The sequence below is a fragment of the Helianthus annuus genome, chromosome 12, assembly GCF_002127325.2.
Source record: "Helianthus annuus cultivar XRQ/B chromosome 12, HanXRQr2.0-SUNRISE, whole genome shotgun sequence".
Classification (NCBI taxonomy): Eukaryota; Viridiplantae; Streptophyta; class Magnoliopsida; order Asterales; family Asteraceae; genus Helianthus; species Helianthus annuus.
In genome coordinates, this window is record NC_035444.2 from 25497452 (window position 1) to 25517938 (window position 20487).

The 20487-nt window shown below is 37.3% G+C and overlaps 1 long non-coding RNA gene across 1 annotated transcript; it reads right to left on the reverse strand.

Moving 5' to 3' along the window:
• Nucleotides 1-6238: 6238 nt before the first annotated feature.
• On the reverse strand, nucleotides 6239-7473 carry LOC110896520. The gene is made up of 2 exons (XR_002567960.1): nucleotides 6936-7473; nucleotides 6239-6852 (listed from the first exon to the last, which is right to left on the reverse strand). It is a non-coding gene; the product is annotated as an uncharacterized LOC110896520 (long non-coding RNA).
• Between the last annotated feature and the right edge of the window lie 13014 nt (nucleotides 7474-20487).

Genomic DNA, 20487 nt, shown 5'->3' on the forward strand with positions numbered 1-20487 from the left:
GATTGCAATCCTTGTCAAAGATGAAAGGGGCATCTTTTTCAAGTAATTTCATTAGAGGTCTTGAAATTTTAGAGAAGTCTTTGATAAATCGTCTATAAAATCCGGCATGCCCTAAGAAACTTCTGATTGCTCTAACGGAGGATGGTGGAGGTAATCAAGAAATAGAGTCTATTTTTGCTTGATCAACTTCCATTCCTTCGCTTGAGATCTTGTGACCGAGTACTATTCCCTCCGTTACCATGAAATGGCATTTTTCCCAATTAAGGGCGGGGTTAGTTTCCTCACATCGGGATAGCATCCGTTCAATGTTATCGAGGCATTGGTCGTATGAATCTCCAAAGATAGAAAAGTCGTCCATGAAGACTTCCATCGTCTTTTCTATCATGTCATGGAAGATGGCCACCATGCAACGTTGGAATGTTGCGGGGGCGTTACATAGACAAAATGGCATGCGTCGATAAGCAAAAGTTCCATAGGGACATGTGAAAGTTGTCTTTTCTTGGTCTTCGGGTGCTATCGGGATTTGAAAGTAACCAGAAAAACCATCCAAGAAACAATAAAATTTATGACCGGATAATCTTTCTAACATTTGATCAATGAAGGGCAAAGGAAAGTGATCTTTCCTTGTTGCTTCATTTAATTGTCTATAGTCTATACATACTCTCCATCCTGTGACGGTTCTCGTTGGTATTAATTCATTCTTTTCATTAGTTATTACCGTCATACCTCCCTTCTTTGGAACTACTTGGACGGGACTTACCCAAGGACTATCTGAGATAGGGTAGATAAGTCCAGCGTCAAGTAATTTGATGACTTCGTTTTTAACCACTTCTTGCACATTTGGATTTACTCTACGTTGTGGTTGTATTACCGATTTGTAGTCATCATTCATTAAAATTTTGTGCGTGCACATGGAAGGACTTATTCCTTTAATATCTACAAGCTTCCAAGCGATCGCATTTTTGTGTTTTTTCAAAAGTTTAATTAATTTTTCTTTTTCTAAACTACTTAATTTAGACGAGATAATTACAGGTGATTTACCATCTTTGTCTAGAAAAGCATATTCCAAACCTTTTGGAAGTTCTTTGAGCTCAAGAGGTGGGTCTTTAGGAGACTCCTTATTATGTTTCTCATTTTGATCAAGAACCTTAAAAGTTTGTTCTATGGCGACCTCTTCTTCAACAAAGTGGTCAATCTTTTCACTTGTATCGGGTGGCTCATCTTCATCTTCAATTAGGGGGTCATTGTTGCCAAAAGGATATTTCATTGAGCGCTCAAGATCTATGCTCCTTTTGAATGCCCCTAGTTGAAGAGGTAGATTGTTGAATTTCCGGTTTTTCAAAGCTTCGTGAGTTTTTACAAAAGGTCTTCCCAACATTAGAGGAGCGTCATCGAGGATGACAAAGTCGGTTGGGATTACCATTTGATTAGTTTAAATCAAGACATCCTCAACTATACCGATTGATTTTATTACTTTCCGGTCGGATAGAAAAATGGGTATTTGAAGTGGAGAAAAATCACTAATACTTAATTTTTCGAAAATGTAGTTAGGCATTATGTTAACACAAAGATCTTTATCAATCGTGATATTACTAATAAAGGAATTTAGAAAGAAACATGGAACCAGTGTGATGTTAATTTCAAATGGGTCTTCTTTTATTAGCGAGGTTTGATCCTTTGTTAGCTTAACACTTACCGTTTCGTCACATTTAATGTTAGTGTTTAACTCTTTTAAAAACTTAGCATGAGTGGGTACTAAACAATGATTTTCAAAAGAGGGTGTCAAGAGATTAATTTCTTTTAACTTAGACTCTTCTTGAATGTTAGCGTTGACGGACTCACCTTTTTCGTTGTTTAACTCATGTGTCGGTTTTTCACTTATTTGTTCTTCCATTTTTACACTTTCAATTATCTCTTCTTTATTTAATTCTTCTCTTGCGCGGGACTCCTCTTCCCTTGCGCGAGATTCTTTTATGTAACGTTCGATAGTTTTAAGGTGTTCTAATATGCTATTGGTCACTTCGGTCATAGAATTAGGATCGGGATTTTCAAAGCTTGAATTCGGTTGTTCGATCCTTGGTTCCTCATAGTACTCATGTGAAGTAGATGGTTCACACCATTGTTCCTCATTGTAAGTATATGGTGGATAAGGGTCGTAATTTTGTTCTTCATAATACTCATATGAGGTGGGTTGTTCATGCCATGGTTCCTCATAATAGGCATATGAAGGTGGTGGCTCATATCTTGGTTCCTCAAAGTATGAGTATGAAGGCTCATACCTTGGTTCATCAAAATATGAGTATGAGGGAGAAGATTCATACCTTTGGACTTCATAGGATGTGTATAAAGTTGATGGCTCATACCTGGGTTCCTCATAATAGGTGTATGAAGTGGATGGTTGAAATAAGTTACAATATTGAACCGAGTGTGGGTTACCACAATTAGTGCAATAGTCTTCCCTATAATCATCCTCCTTATAGGTGTAGTTGTAGCCTCCTGAGTATTGATCCATGAGAATCACTCAACAGACCACAACAGAGTCTCGGGACCAGAAAACAAAATAAAAACGGAAACAGAGGCTGGACACGGCCCCGTGCTCAATGGACACGGCCCATGTTCAGTATCTGTATCTGGGCGTTTTAATTAAAGTTACTGGTTTCGTTAAGCACGGGGGCGTATTCAGTGAGCACGACCCCGTGTTCAGACTCTGTATCTGGGTGTTTTATTAAAAATATGCAGCACGGCCCCGTGTTCAACCTACTTTAAATGCAAACTAAACTAAAATGCAGAAAAATGTGCACGCGTTTTGAAAAGGTTTTGAAAAACTGATTAGGTCGTCGATTTTAAGCTTTCTTAAAATCCTTGTGTCCCCGGCAACGACGCCAAAAACTTGATGCGTGTGAAGTGTATTATATTTTAGGTGTATATTTTAAGCCCTTTTACACTTTTAGCCAAGTTTTAAATTTATAAAACACGATATTTACTAGCACTAAACACACATATGGGCAAGTGCACCCATCGTGGACATAGTATCGTGTTGGTAAGATACCGAGGTCGTCCAAGGACACAAGAGCTTTTAGTACCGGTTTATCCTCAACGTCTAATCAAATCAAAAGTTAGAAAAAGGTTTTTTTTTAACTAGAAAAATAAAAGTAACTAAAATGCTGAAAATAAAAATAAAAGTAAAAACAGATAGACAAGATGAATCACTTGGATCCGACTCGTGTGTAGTGTAACCTTTGATTATTTTCGCACTTTTGCACCTATTTAAGAGATTATCTTAGTTATTGTAATAGGCCCCTCTTTTGAAGGTGACGTTACCCTCAACCCAGTAGTTTGAGTCAGCAAGGATACAATCCTAAAGGGTCGGATTAATTAAAGATAATTAATTAAGTTATTAATGCATAATGTGGTAGGCCCCTCTTTTGAAGGTGACGTTACCCTCGGCTAAGTAGTCTGAGTCAGCAGGGATACAGTCCTAAGTAGTCGGGTTAAAGTTTTAATAGTAGTTTAACTTATGAGTGGATCAAAGAGTTTGGACCCCCGCCATCCAATACCGGTGGGTATTGAAGGAGGTCCTACTAAATTTGACCCAGGTCCTTTGCAGGATCTATACACTGAACAATGGCAAGACTCTTACCAAACTGTTCCCTTAACCCCCAACCAGGTAGCCAACATACCTCCATATAGACCGTGGAGATATGAATGGTGAAAATCTTTTATTTTATATAGACAGTAAAATAATGCCAAGACACCACGGACAAACGATGAGGAAGAATCACCTTCAACATAAGAAACTAGTAATTAAAGTCATTAATACATAACTAATTAAAAAGTGCAAAAAGATTAAAAATAAAAAGTATTACATTAAACACTTGTCTTCACCAAGTGATGTAAGAGACTTAGGCAAACATGGCCTTTGATTGTCAAGAACTCTTACGATCAATCTTGGATCCCGAGACGACTCACACACTCTACGATGGACAATGGATGATGGTGGTGGATGATGGTGTTGTGATGGTGGTGGGTGGTGGGTGAAGTGTGAGAGAGGTGGTGTGCCAAGGGATGAGTTGCAAGAGCTCCAAGCACTCATATTTATAGGCTGAACAGAAGCTCGGGCACGGCCCCATGTCCATCCTCCTCTCTTTCTTCATTAAATGCAGTTTGTCTGCATTAGTTGACCACGCCCCCGTGTCCGCTGAGCACGACCCCGTGTGCAGAAGCGTATCTGTACTACCAAGATTTGCCTGGATTGTGCGAATCTTATAGTTGACCACGGCCCAGTGTCCGCTGAACACGGCCCCATGGTGGGCAATAGAAGCTTCTACAACTTTGTCTTTTTTGCTGACACTTGGGCACGCCCCCGTGCTCACTGAGCACGGGGCGTGTTCAGTCTTCTGCTTTCTTGTTTTGCTTGGGAAGATGTTGTCGGGAGGTCGGGCATGCCACGTTTGTTCCTTTTCTTGTATTAATGTTAGATTTAGCTGCCTTTTTGATTCTTTTGTTTATTTGAGCTCATTTAATCCTGAAAATACAAAAGGAAGACAAAAGCACACTTTTTCCAACATTAGTACTAAAAAGGGTTAGTTTTATGCCACAATTGATGTAATTTATATGTTGCATTTTGTGCACATCCGTCATAAGGATATCACCATTTGCAAACCGATTGTCATTTGATGCACCTCCAGAGGTTCACCGGCTTCGTTGTTTGGCTAATTATGAAGCTTTGCGGTTTTCAGATCCTATATATAGAATGGGTGAAACGTTAGTTTCTAGAATGAAAGAACGGAGTGTAAATAATGGTGGCAAGTACATTTCTGTGCATCGACGCTTTGAAGAGGTTTGTTTTATTTGTTGAAATGTTAAATATACAGAAGCTTTTATAACACACGTAATCGAATTTAAATATACATACAGGACATGATTGCTTTCTCTTGTTGTGTATACGATGGTGGACGAAAAGAACTCGAAGATATGATAGCGGCAAGAGAAAGGGGTTGGAAAGGAAAATTTACGAAACCTGGTAGAGTCCTTCAGCCCGGAGTCAATAGAGTTAATGGCAAATGTCCGTTAACACCTTTAGAGGTAATACTCTCTTTAAAATATATTTTAAAGGAAATGGATATAAACAATCTCAACTATTACCTATTGGCCGGCAAACAAGGGCGAAGCTTAGAAGGGGCCCGGAAGGGGGGGGTTACTGACATTTTCTTTATTTATTTTTATTTTTTTTTGAGTTTTATACAATGTCATCTTCATGCGGCTCTTGTATCTAACAAGCTGCAATGTGGCGGATTTTAACCTCATTTTCGTTAGTAGTTTGTACATTAGATTTGATTTTGATTTGATAACATGTGAGATAATAGGAACATGTATTTGTAACACAGATTGGGTTCCTTTTCCAGATTTCATACTTGTGTTCATATTTGTGCTAGATCTTGTTAAAGTATAGTTTTTCTTTTGTGGATAAGGCGGGTTATTTTGCGAGTTAATGAACGTCTATGCTAACTTGACACAAAAATGTTCCAATTGCGGTTTAACAACTTCGTTACAACGATAAACCATTATGTAAAAAGGCTGATGTCACAACTTATTCACTTGGTAGACTCGTTGAAAAGAACCTTTCAGACTTGGTGTTTGTGTATAGATAATAGAAGAGAGATTAAATAGATAAAACATTTCAAACAAGATCAAAGATTGAAACATAGAAAGACTTCATATATGTTACCCAAGACTTGTGTGTTTGTATGGTACAATCAAGAATTATGTGTTTTGAGTAGATATTTTCTAAACAAACAATAAATGTAATTAAAAAGTAAAAGTTATCTGATTGATAAGGACAAATTTATATCTATTTATGGTATACATTAAAATCTTTGATAAAGATGTATACTCTTATTTTCCGTCACTCTTCTATTAAATAATAATGTTAAATCAAAGTTTCCTGTTTCTCTTGTATTTATTTAATATTTTCTGTCTTAACTTTTTTTTTCGCTTATTAGTAACTATTTAATATTTTATTGATCTAACCATGTATACCATACAGGTCTCTAACCTAGGGTATGTTTGGCACGGAGCTTTTGAGAGTTTTTAGGAGCTTCTAGCTTTAATCTTTTAAGAAAAGCTCCTACTCAATAAAAAGCCTTGTTTGGTTGAATGAGCTTGAAGCTTTTGGGTTAGGAGCTTGAAGTTTTTGGTTAGAAGCTTCTACTATTAGCGTTTAGAAGGAGCTACAAGCTTTTAGGGGAAAAATGACTATTATGCTATTATAATGATTTGAGAATCTTCAGTTGTCATTTTTTTATGACCATCTAAAATGCATAGTTTGAACACGATATAAAAGTTGTATTCTCGGCAAATTCAGTTCTTGATAAATCTGATCAGTGCCAACTTGTTGTCTCCCCAATCAATTTCACGGACATCGAACACCATTTTGCGTTTTGTAGCAAGCTCCTCCAACTTCCAGTTCACGTATGGCCCTCCGTGGTGATCAAGCAACTAGCCCTCACCCCTCACCCCTCACGCCTCCACCAAAAACATGCATACAGTCTATCAAATACTTATCAATTAAGTGATGATAAGCATTTATCAACTCAGGAGGTTGTTCTTGCTTGAAGTTAAACCCCATGTAGGGCCCAGTCTTCAATCTTGGCCACATGTAGAGAATGATTTCGAAACTGTTTAGCTCTCCCTCCAACTAGTTCTATTTGGATCGTCCATATGACGAGTCAAAACCTCCCCCTCTGATAAGCGGGTTGCTGGCAAAAGTACCCGGGTCAACTCCAAATTTGCAAATCCCCTGCATCAGTTGCAAATTTCTCTTGATTCCTTGAGTATTTACTTCGTCAGTCCCTGAGGTGGAAAAGAAAAGACATTCACATTTAGAATTGGCAAACGGTTGTTCGGGATGGGTTTCGGGTCGAAAACGAACTTACCATGCCGATGGGGGGTGGTTGCCAAGAGATTGGTTCCTCCAGTCACAGCTTTGATACAACGAGAGACATCGAAGTTCGTCTCGTTTAAAAGTGAGTATTTTTTGATGAGCTTTGTAGATTCCCAGACCTCTAATAGCATCCTCCTCTTGCTTTGATGATTTTGAAGCAAAGCTTCTTGCCGATGCTTTTAGATTTTTAATGCACAATCTAAACATGCTTTAAAATCATATAATTTTTATTAGTTAGCCAAATCATTCACGATCCAGAATTGTAAAATCTTCTTATGAGACTTCTAGTTCTTCCTCTTGGAAACAAATTCCATAAGATCCACAACCATGTTGTGTTACCTTCTTTACATCTATAAGACATGTGCTATATCATGTTGATAAATTCAAATAGAAGATATATATATAATCATGCATAGCTAGAAAGAAATATTATTGCACATATGCATTTAACTATGGTAATTCTAAAATAGGGTTGTTCATGAGCCGAGCCAGGCCAAGCTCGGGCTCGGCACGATTATAAACCGAGCTGGCTCGGCTCGGATTTGAAACCGAGCTGAAAATCTAAGCTCGAGCTCGGCTTGGTTTTAAACCGAGCTGGCTCGGCTCGGCTTGGTTTGACTCGATTCTATAAAGAAAAATTAATATATACCTCTGAAAATTCAATACTAAAATATTATTCAATACTTTAAAAGAATATATTCAAATTAACTTCAGCCTAATACATTACAAACCAATATCAAGTTTAATAACGCAAAATAAGTTTTAATTTCAATGAAATACAATATTAGTTCATTAGTATGGTAATCAACCTTCAAATAGGCCATAGATATCAAATTACAAACCTATATACATGTAAATAGTAATCATTTTTTTGTAATATATTATAATGTATATAAAATTAAAATTTATTATAAGTAAAATAACCGAGCTAAACCGAGCCGAGCTACAAAGCGAGCCAAACCTAGCCAACTCGGCTCGTTATGAGCCGAGCCGAGTAGGCTCACTTTCTAACCGAGCCGAGCCGAGCCGATCCGGCTCGGCTCACTTTTAAACCGGGCCATGTCGAACGAGCTTTTTCCGAGCTAAATCCGAGCGAGCTTCGAGCGAACTCCGAGCCGCGAGCTTTTTGAACAGCCCTATTCTAAAATGAGAATGTCCTAACATCTTCTAGATATAGTTTATCAATGGATAAAAATATAACTATATATATACTCAAACTTAGGGATGGGCATGTTTTACCAAATACATGTACCTATAGCCGTACTGATTTTAGGTACTTGGTACATGTATTGTTACCAAGTTTGTTTATTTTGTTATGCACTATTTTCGGTATTGGTACAAGTACGGGTAAAAAAGGTCTTGGTATAATTTTTTTAATAGAAAATTAAAAGTTTTTTATATTATGTTTTATTTCATATTATGGCATTTATGGTACTCGTATTGATATTACCGATTTGGTAGATGTAACGTACTGGCACTCGTACCAATTTTACCTATTTGGTACTTCTAATATATTGGTATTCATGCCGATTTTACATATACAGTACTCGTACAAGTGCTCAAAAACTAAAATAAAAACAAAGTGGTACCAAAGCTGGTACTGTACCGAAATACTCGTACCATACCAGTATATTCGGTACGGTATTTATTACCTTGTTTTGTTCAAATTTGGTATCGGTACGAGTAATATACCACTCCCATCCCTACTCAAACTACATTGGACTGTGCCAAGGTCATTCAAAAATTTTCAATATCAAGTCTCGACAGTTTCTCTCGATAATGCTTAGACATCATCACTTTGAACTGTGATTAGATTGAACTTTTAATAGAGAACTTTTGATAAAAGAGGGATAATATAATCAAACTTATATTTCTCTTTATTGGAATATCTCATGAGTTCTACGTAGTTTGATATGATAGAAAACATTCTTGAGGTTTTGATAACAATGCTTATGGCATTATCAATCCATCTGCAAATTCTTTCCGTCTTAACCAAATGTGTATGTGCTTTCATTCTTTAGGAGTTTTGCTACATAAGAAGGTATCAAACGAACTTCAATTGACCTCATTAAAACGACATTGTAACCGTTTAATCAAATTCTACGATATGAGATTTTAGGTTTTCACTTTTGGATTTATAGCTTGTAGATTTTAGAATTTTTTTTATATCCTTCTATCTATTATTTAGTATTGTGTCTATTTTATATTTGCGTCATTATGCCTTTTTGTGACTTATTGTGTCTTTTTTCTTTGATATTGTTGTTATATTTTTCGATCCGTTGTTTCTTTGTACACTTCTTAAATTTAAGAGACTTTGTAGAATAATTTTACCTATTTATATATATATATATATATATATATATATATATATATATATATATATATATATATTGGATAAGGATCATGTGAGAAGTAGTAGGCTATTTGAGAAACTTGAGAAGCATTCTGGACCACACATTTTCCCTAAGCAAAAAAATGCAAAAAAAAAATGTAAAAAAAATTGCAATTTTTTTTTTTGGAAAAATCGCAGCTTTTTCTTTAAGGATTTAGTTTTTTTTATTTTTAGGGTTTAACTTTAGGGTTTAGAATTAGAGTTTAGCTTTAAGGTTTAGCATTAGGGTTTAGAATTAGGGTTTATCTTTAGGGTTTAGGGTTTAGCATTAAGGTTTAGCTTTAGTGTTTATGGTATAAGGTTTAGGATTTATAACACATATTTTTTCAATTTTAAACATGTATATACATATATGTATAATTGACAATATACATATATGTATAGTTAAAAGATTAACAATATACACATATGTATAAATCCCCAATTTTTTTTTTAAATAAAAAATTTAATCCTTAAAGAAAAAGCTGCGATTTTTCCAAAAAAAAAAAAAAAAATTTGCATTTTTTCACCTTTTTTTGCATTTTTTGCTTAGGAAAAATGTGTGGTACAGATTGCTTCTCAAGTTTCTCAAATAGGGTGTACTTCTCTTAGGATCCCTACCCTATATATACATATATATATATATATAGCATGCCTTATTATTTTTGTTCAACAATTTTTTTTTCAAATAGACGTTCACCTATTTATATACTATTATTTTGTAACAAAAGTATGCATTTGTAGTTGTGCATTGTGTTTAAATTGTTGTATCTTAATCAAAATAGTTGTATATTGTGCTTAAATTGTTGTTCATTATCTAATTTATTTATATATTATTATTTTGTAACATTTTTTTAAATTGTGCTTAAGTTGTTGTATCTTGATCAAATAATGGTTTCATTATCTAACCAAATTCAATCTGTTTTGTATGCATGTATGGTTGTAAATTGTGCTTAAGTGGTTGTACCCTAATCAAATAATGGTTTCATTATCTTACCAAATTCAATCGGTTTGAACCATTCAAAGTTGTGTTGTTTTATTTGTAAATTTACACTCCATAAGTTAGCAACAATTTTATGCATAAGGTGTTGTAATTTATGTTTGGGGGGTTTTCAAAAAAAAAAGTTGATTTTTTAACTTTAACCCAAAAGCTTTTTATGTTTTGTAATTTTAACACATATAAATTGTTTTTTTTTTCATTTTTAACTCAAAAGTTTTATTATTTTCAACTTTGGTCCCTCTACTTTTCATCTTTCGCAAATTTTCTTTTACTTTCGTTCTAAATTTTGCGAGTTAAGACGGCGCGACGTGCGTGTGTCGTTTAACGTTTTTTTTTTTTTAGTTCAAAATTATGCGAGTTAACACGACACAACATGCATGTGTGGTTCAATGTTTTACATTTATTTTTTTCGTTTGACAAGTTTGTCGCAACGCGCGGGTCCTGGATCGACTCAGTGTTGGTAGTCGCTGACGGTGGTGTGACATTAGTGCTATTTGGTATAGTTCTATGCCCCCGCCGCAACCCAGGGGGAGTTTAAATCTAGTTACCTCTTAATTCTTATAGTATATTCTATCATTTATGTTTACCAATTAATGTTTACCAATTAACAAACTTTTGTCCTCAATCTACAAACAAACCCGATACGTAAGATTCATCCGATGATTCTTAGTGTGTATTACTAATAGTAAGAAACAATTAAAATGCTAGCTAATATAATACTATAATTAAGATTTCGTTTAATAAATGTAATGAAGAAGATTTAGAACGTCAAGTGGACGTGCTGGATTTGTTATCGGGCATGACTAGAAATCTTGTGGGCTCTATCCGTGCAGGTTCAAATCCTGCCGTCCACGTTTTTCCACTTTTCGGTGTATTTCTTTTGTACGGAATGTTTTAGTCTTTATAAGCAAGAGTGTGAAAATGACATTTAACAACCCTTTTGCTTTCTAAAAAATACAACAAAAAAATATAATACAAAAAAATTAGTACAAAAAAATTCAGCACAAAAAAAATCTAGTACAAAAAATTCAGCATAAAAAAATTATAGAAAAAAATATTTCAACACAAAAAATATAGCACAAAAATGTAATACAAAAAATCCAGCACAAAAAAATGTTATACAACATAGAAATACAACAAATTTTTTTGGGTTTTTTTAGTCATCATATTTTATATAGCAATGTATACTCAAATTAAAGATAAAAAGACACTTGATTTTATGGTGAAATTTTTATGAAAAAATTATGTCGTATAAAAAAGTTATGAACGTTTAAAAAATGGGGATGGAATATGCATCTGACTTGAATGTGGAGTGAGAAAGTCAATAAATATGATTTTTCAAAGATACCCTTACATTCCTTTTTTTCCTTCTTAGTCAGGCAAAATCATCCAAAACAATTCCAAATAACTTCTTGAGTTAAATGCATGGTTGGTCCCTGTGGTTTTCAAAAGTTGCAGACTTAGTCCTAGTGGTTTACTAATTACATGCTTGGTCCCAAAAGTTGTCAAAAAATGCACTCGGTTGGTCCTCAGCCCTAACATCAGTTAAATATCTCAGTTAAGTCCATGTTAAATGACCAAAGTACCCTTGCTTATTAACTCTCTTTATAATCATCTTTATCACCATCATCATCTTCATCTTCATCACCATCATCATCTTCATCACCTGTCGGTCGTCCGGTTTCTCCGGTGAATCAACCAATCCATCACGACCACCTCCTCCCTGCAACATGAAATTAACAATCGCAGATATCATCAAATATTATCCAGCTTAGTTCTCTTCTTCTTCGTTTTTCGAAATTCACAACAACACCAGATCAGAATGTGTTCAAGAACAATTTTGAATCAATTTCTAAAGATCTGGAACAACAAATTAGAAACTATCACAATCACTCAAAACACACAATCTTCGATACAGATCTACAACTCAGAATGTATGAAGAATACAAACAGTGATGCGTTTGAGTAATTGATATGTGCGTATAACAAGAACTGATGATGCATTTTTTATTCCAATTAATCCCACTAAATCTTTAATCTGAACACCTCCATTTTTACCTTGAAGCCGCCATCAGTGCCAGCCACCACCATCAGCGCCGACCACCATATTTAAGGACCTTTTTCAGCAGAAATTGGCTCCGAGTTGTTACCTTGAAGAAGGTTAGCTGCATTTTTTAGGGATTTAAGGGACCGATTGACACCCAAACAGGGCGGATGGTCCGATCGACGTTGTGAATCCGACAAAGCACACACCGATCTCCTCTCTCTCGATCTCTCCTGGGTCCGATCGATGTTGGTCGTCTTTCCGGCGACCCGCCGCTGACGAAATGACGATGATGATGATGAGTAACGCGATGAGGAAGATGATGGACGCTGATTTTGATGTTTTTGTTGTTGATTAACACGATGACGAAATGGTGACGGAGGTGGGTGAGATGGTGGCGCGAGGTGGGTTAGATGGTGGTGGGTTAAACATTGCAGTAAGAAGATGAAGATGATGATGGTGATGAAGATGATTATAAAGTCAGAAAGGTGTTGAAATCCTTTTGTTAATGAGCAAGGGTATTTTGGTCATTTAACATGGACTTAACTGAGATATTTAACTGATGTTAGGGCTGGGGACCAACCGAGTGCATTTTTGACAACTTTTGGGACCAAACTTGTAATTAGTAAACCACTAGGACCAAGTCTGCAACTTTTGAAAACCACAGAGACCAACCAAACATTTAACTCTAACTTCTTTTATTCTTCTAAGGCCCAAATCTAGAGAGAAAGAGAAGGTTTCATTATCATCAAGCTAACAGTTACATTAGTTATTATACCCCCTAACTAACTAACAAACTACCTTCTAACAACTAACTAACTAGACATTTACCATTCTGGTCCTTCTACAATAGACTCATTTACATCCTTGAGTTAACTAGCAATATTACATTTTTAACCCCTGTCTATCTTATTGGTAACGACCTTTTTCTGATGAACACTCCTATAGCCTGTCAGTTGTTTTTGCCGCCGCAATCGCAAGCATTCCGGCCAAGCTTCGCCAGTGTCAGTTGAAGGTAAATATTGTTTCGAATCCTTCTGCTCCCAAATCCGTTTTTTGTTTTTAACCATCTATTGAAACTCATTATTGTATTAACAAGTATTAGTGTTTATCAAGTTGCCTCTTGTATGAATGCAGTATCGTAAGAAGTCAAAGTGCTTGAAACTGTAGGTTGATTCAGTATTGTTTGATAACAGTTTTGAAAGAACAATGTGCCCTATCGATCTCTGCTGGAATAATGGATGTCTGTCTATATTTTGAAGTCAAAGTGCTTGAAATTATAACTTGATTCAGTAATGTAATAATGTTTGATCACAATTTTGAAGGAGAAATTGTTGGTTCAGGTGGTTCAGGCCAGGGGCGGACCTGTAGGCTTAACGGGCGTAGCCCGGGCTACGGCTCAAGTTTTGACCAGTAGTGTAAAAAAAAAAAATTTTTCCGATTTTTATACACAGGACACCCCTTTTTTTCCGATTTTTATACACAGGACACCCCTGAACAAGTACGAGAACACCCCTAAAAAATTTTGGGATACCCCTGAGTTGAAGGTCTAGTTCCGCCACTGGTTCAGGCCGCACTCCACACACACACTCACACACTAATTAACTCACATATGTATCTACTATCTAGTATGTATGTAATATATGTGAAGGTTAATATGAAGAAAGGGTGTACGTAAAGATGAAAATATTCTGTATTATAATTGAAAGATGGGGTGTACAAAAGAAACAAAATACTAGTATCCTATTTATAATAAGCAAATCAATTAACTAAAACACGTGCTAAATTAACAACCCACGTAATGTGCATGCTCCATCACTTCTACTTTTTCTCCAACTTATTCGGTCAACATAAGGCGGTCCCGTGATATTATCACGGAAATTTGTATAACGCGTTGATGTTCGTTATTTTCCACCCCTGGTACAAACTATAACGCGTTGATGTTCCACGAAAATTGTTTTCCGTTATTTTCTTCACGCACGTTATACTTTTTTTGTGAGGGTAATTGTTGGTTGGGGGGAAATTGTTGGGTGTGGTGGTGAGTGATGACCACCCCCACTAAAAAATGTTGTGAGTGATGAAAAAATGGTTGATGACATGGCGGAACTTGATTGGTGCTTGTGAGTGATAAATTCTATCACTAGTGAACCACCCCCCCCTAAGACCAAGTAAATTTATCCGATTTAGTCCCGTGTGACTAATAAATGAACCCGTGACCCGATAACGTGTGTGTAACCTGTGAACCGTAAACAACCGATTAATCCAACAGAAATGGCCCTAATTTTGATGAAATAATGTATGTTTATATTAATTCTAAAGTGCTTGAAATTATATGCATGGTGATTCAACTTGGCATTATTAACTAAACACATAATGCTGATAATTGGTTTATTTTTCTTGCCCAGAAGTCGATTCTTGAATAGCAACATAGTGTAAATACAATACGAGTGTTTTATTCGTAAATACCGGTACTGATACCGAAAAATGAGGAAAATGGGAACCAGTACCAAATGCTATCCCTAGATCAAACAATATTAAATCAGCTTAATTACACTTATATTTTATATATTCATGCCGGCCTCTAAAACTGAATGTAAGGACTTGACAATATATGTTCGTAGTCTTAGTGTGTACAGATGAAAAAAGAATGGGAAGGGCAAGGCAAAAGGTTACCGACGAGCCGAAAGTTTCGGATAACACAGGTCAAGATCGATGACTTGAGGTATTTTATGTGTTAACCATACATTAATTAATATACCGCTTCATTTCATCACATAGCTGAATAAATTTGTCCTACAAATAGAATTGTGCTTTTCAGGCTAACTAGAACCAACTGTTAGACATAAATACCCCTCGGATTTTGGAAGACGATTCAGTTATTGATGCACTGGTATAACTAGAACCATATATTTCCATTTTCAAAAGTAGAGGGAAGTATAATTGTGCATATTCTGAAGTCATTTGCAAGTGATTTGTAGTTGCTCGGAGTACAATCGAAGACAACTCACTTCAGTTTCTCTTTCAATTGGTTTCCAATGGATCTTTAGTTTTATTTTCAAGATATAAATTAAAGGTCTTTTACCCTATATTTCCATAGATATGTAATGCTGGTCATCTTTCAACTTTATTATTTCTTGTACACAAATTTTATGTTGAGACATACAAGAGTAACTATCTGTGCTATTCAGTTTATTTTACCATTATTGATTGTTTTGCGATATTATCATTATCACCATCATTTAGTGAACGTTATTTAGTTTTCTTGCAATTTATTGTCATATTATTTAGATACTTGGTCTTCTTCTTCCGTGCTAGTGTCATGAATAAAACAAAAAATGTTGAGTTATGAATTACTATTACATTTGTTCTATTTGTAAGTAGAGTAACTCGAATATAAAAAACATTTGCCAAGTTACATCAATACAGAAGGTAGACGGGCAATAAGCTGCGCCGCCACCCCTTTCTGAATTGCAAACCCTAATCTTCCAAAAACAAACCCCTGCTCCCCTGGGGATGAACAATTGTTGTGGATGACCTGTTCAACCCTAGTTAAGAAGTGGATAGCTTCTGGTGCTAGGGAGCCAAAGGTATCAAAAGCAAAAGGGACAAAGACGTGTTGGTTCTCTTCGCAAGCTTTAACGTGTTTATCCACTTTCTTTGATTCTGCTTTTCTAGATGCTTGCCCAGCTACAAACCCGTTTTCCCTTAAACCCACCAAAGGGGAAACCCCCGTGAGGTCTACACAAGCATGTTTCCCCCCAGCCCAGCCAAAGACGAGCAGATCTGCTGGTCGCAGAGTAGATCTCCCTTCCATAGGGTCCGTGAGGAAATTCACATGAGCCTCTTTCTTAGCAGAAATCCCAGCTCTTCTCAGGATGTCACACAAAACATCCCGCACCTAGTCATGCCGATATTTGAACCCAGGGAGCTCTTTACAATGGACTGCATGCTCCCCATATATATCCATACAAGCTTTACGACATATTGGACAACCTACGTCTTCCGGGTACATAGGGATCATCAACCGGTATTTGAGAATGGCTCTGTATTCTACTGCAGACATGCATTGCCTTAACCCCTCAATCGGGATAACTGTCAAAAAAATCCTGAGCATGAGGGCCCTTCAAACACTCAAACACCGCCTTCTGGCGGGGTGACAAATCAAAAACTTCTCCCAGACCCTGAGCGATTTTGCTAAACAGAGCATTCGCCAAAGTTTTTTGTGGCTTCGAGGGGGCGGTGTCCTTATTAGAGAAACCGCGAATATCAAAGTCCGGGAGAGAGATATAATCCCACTATTTCGAAGGATATGATCCTGTAGTTCCCAAGAATGAGCTCTAGACGCAACAAAGGCATAAGCCACAACATCTCGAGCTGAGAGGAGGCCCAAACCACCTAGACGCATCGGCAGAGATGCTAGACGCCACTGGAGGTCCCTAAAGAAGGGGCCACCACACACGACTATATCTTCTATAGCCGCCCGGAGGCCAGCATCGAACCGAGATGCTGCATCCACCATAAAATGGGGTTGACAAGCCCGCAACCCAAAAAGTAACTTACCAACCCCCATGCACGACCTTAGCAGAAGGAGTTCACATTGGGGATCCCCAAGGCAGGGTAATAGTTTCATGAGATCAACTGCCCCCGTGGCCCGCCGCCCTGCCAATTCCCCAATAAAGCTAGGATCACGGCTAATAGCCCCACCAAGGAGCCAAACCCCCCTCTCTGGTCTACCAATCCCTCTCGGGAAAAGCCCGTATTGAACTTTCCGCCCGTCGCACATTGGCCAAAAAACTTTTGTTTTCTTAACGTTGAGGTAAAGCCCAAGAGATGGCCCCTCTTCATTGATGATATCTAAGGCCTTAGCAACCTCAGACGCGTTGCCGATAATCGTCCCATCATCCAAGTACCAAGCATGAAACGGGAGATTACAGCGGTCCTGAACCCGCCGAATAAGGGGGTGGAAGGCAAGGGCAAAGAGAAGGGGCCCCAAGGGATCTCCTTGTTGCACTCCGGTAGTAGCCCCAATACACTCGTTACCAACATACAACCTAGCAGGCTTGGCGTAAAGGAATTGGACCCACCGATAGATTGACGGGCAACGCTGATGAACCTCTTGGAGAAAGGCTGTGCGGTCGACGTGTTGAAGGCATTGGAGAAGTCCACAGTAAGCAAGGCCAGGGAACCATCTGCATGAAAGGAGTGGAGAAACTTGTTCGCACTGTGAAGCACCGCATCTGCCCCATTTGGCGTCCCCACTCCAAATTGAAAGTCCCCCAAGTACTGGGCCATGTCTTTCCCGACTTTCTTCATCGCCACCTTGGAAACCAATCTTCGCCAAATACCCCCACAGCAATGGGTCGAATTCCTTTATCGGGCTTCAATAAGGGGGTAAGTGGGGCCGAGGCAACAAACTCAGCAAGCACCTTAGGGCAAGATCCCCCAAGCCATAAGTTGACAACTTCAGTAATGCTCGTAAGCAAACCAGAGGAAGTCACAGAACCCTCCCCACCAATAGCAACTAGCAAGTGTTGAGCCCGTATCCCGTCCCTACCACAAGACGTCCCTTTAGGGAAGGATCGGATACATTTGAGCACACACTCCCCATCAACAAAAAGAGTGGGTTGGGCCAAAGGGTTGGAAGGCAGGGACGGGGGCGCCACTACTGGGTGTTTATCAATAAGAGCTTTTAAAGTCGAATCACCTAGAGGGGCAAGTCCACTAGAGCATAAAACCTTAACTGCAGCCGTGAAATGTCCATCCCTGACTTTCCGAAGACATTGCTTAATATTAGGGTCCCTTTCTTTGTCTTCCTCCCTCCTTGATTCTCCCCTAGGAGCCCCAACCGCCCCTACGCTATCCAATAGGGAAGAGACCAAATCGTTAAACCCAGACCCATCTTTCCAAACTGCAAGTGCTTGCAAGATGTTACTACATTGCAGAGATTTCATGTTCCCTAATCTCCGCTCTTGTCTAGAGGATGGTCTAACCACCCTCAAGGTGCAACGCGGTAGCAAAAGCAATTGGACCCAATTGTCAACCGATCCTGGCGACGCCACTACTTTGTGTAAAGCACCTGTTAAGACCTGAGCGAACGCCAGTCGACAACTGGGGGGGTGCTTTTAACCGTCTGAATAGGGATGGAAAAAACACGATCAAGGAGGTTAACATCACTAACTAGCCCTGTTGGGTGACTTGGGTTTCTGTCAACCACCATTTGACATGGTTTCCGGATCCCAACAATGAAATCTTCAACATCCCCCGAGACCATGGCAAACGACACGACATCATCATGCTTGCACCCTCTAGTGAGTGCATGCATTACCATGCACCTCCTACATAACCATTTATCTCCTGCCCTAAGAAGTTCCCCAACATCCAAAAAAAGGTCCAAGTCCTTGGAGATAGCCTCCTTCAAAGACAGCCTTCGGTTTTCTGTCTTGAGGTGGGTGCTTTGCATGTGTTCAAGTAGGCGGAGAAATCCCCCAGACCCCGGTTTGCCATCTTTACATTCGTGGAAAAAATTAAAGGGGCAGGTCCTTAAACCGGTAGCAGAGCCTTGCACATGGCCTCCTGACTTAACGTTCCGACCCCTCCTTCTAGGAACCATGTGCGTATGTTAGCTGCCACTGAAGAAAAAAAAACACACAAAGGGTAGACCGAACTCGAGCTGAGTTGTAGGGGTAGAAAACAGGTGAAAGAACCCTATACAAGACGAAATAGGGTAGCAACCGCGAGTTGCCCGCCCTCTAAATAGTACCCCACGTAACCCCTTACCCCATGGGTGGTGTTAATATAAATATATATAAAAAAACAAAGATTTGTTCTTTGAGACATTTTCACAAACACCTCGTGTGCACTCACAAAACTCAGATTTGAAAGATTTGTTTGTATGCCCTTTCCCAATATATTGAAAAGTCTCCTTTTCAATCTTTGAAGATAGAACAAAATTTATCAGCAGCAATTAGTTTCAATCGATCAAACGTATATGAGGCTCAGATCTTTTGAGAGCAGAGAAGAACATGGTGATTTAGCCCTAATAATACGGTTATTTTGTAATTAAGAATCTGATTTAGCCCTAATTATAATTACAAGTTTGTATATTTTAATCAATGTGTCATGTAGTTTTATTCAAACATCTATTAACATAAGATATTATATCAGTCCATGTATTACATGGGTAACTAACCTAGTTATTTATATAGTAATTTCAATTTAGAAATATTATTTTTTAGTAATGTTGTGCGGATATACTAGAGTACAGTAGATTGAGATAATTCTAACATATTACATTTTCTGATTTGTTTTGTTTCTAATTTTAGGAGATTGACATAATTCTAACATATTACATTTTCTGATTTGTTTTGTTTCTAATTTTAGAAGATTGACATAATTCTAACATATTATGTTTTTTGATTTGTTGTGTTTTCAATTTCCTTTTTAGTATTTGACCACTTGTATATGTATTAGAATCTCATAACTTCATAAAACCACAACTCAAACAAAATATTTTAACAATAACCAAAATTCAGTTTCGATTCATTGTGCGGCATAAATTTTGCTATCCATAATTTATGTTACTAATTTGCTCAAGATCACATTTATCAAAATTCTGTTTTTATTCATTAGCAATATAAAATTCATTAGCAATATAAAAGTTTTATGTTTGTTATAGAACCAAAATTCAGTTTCTATTCATTGTGCAGGATAACTTTTGCAATAAAAAAAATTGTGATTGCATATAAGTTTTGTCACATATTTTCCCAAGATCACATTTATCAAAATTCTGTTCTTATTCATTAGCAATATAAAGCTTTTACGTTTTGTTTTGTTTTGTGGTGGTGGTGTTGGGGTTGGGGTAAAATTATATCAAGTTATTGTGTTCCAAATCAAAGTAAGTTGTTTCGTCAAAAAACAATTTTCAAAAACTAAGATCATAAATTAAGAACAAATGGGTGTCGAAGACAAAGTGATCTCAAAGATTTTCATAATCAATCTCTCGCAGCAACGCACGAGTGACTTTAACTCGTTCTTTGTACAATTCTTAAATTTATGAGACTTTGTAGGATAGTTTTACCCATTTTTATAATGCATTTGTTATTGTATTTGTTCAACATTTTTTTTTTCAA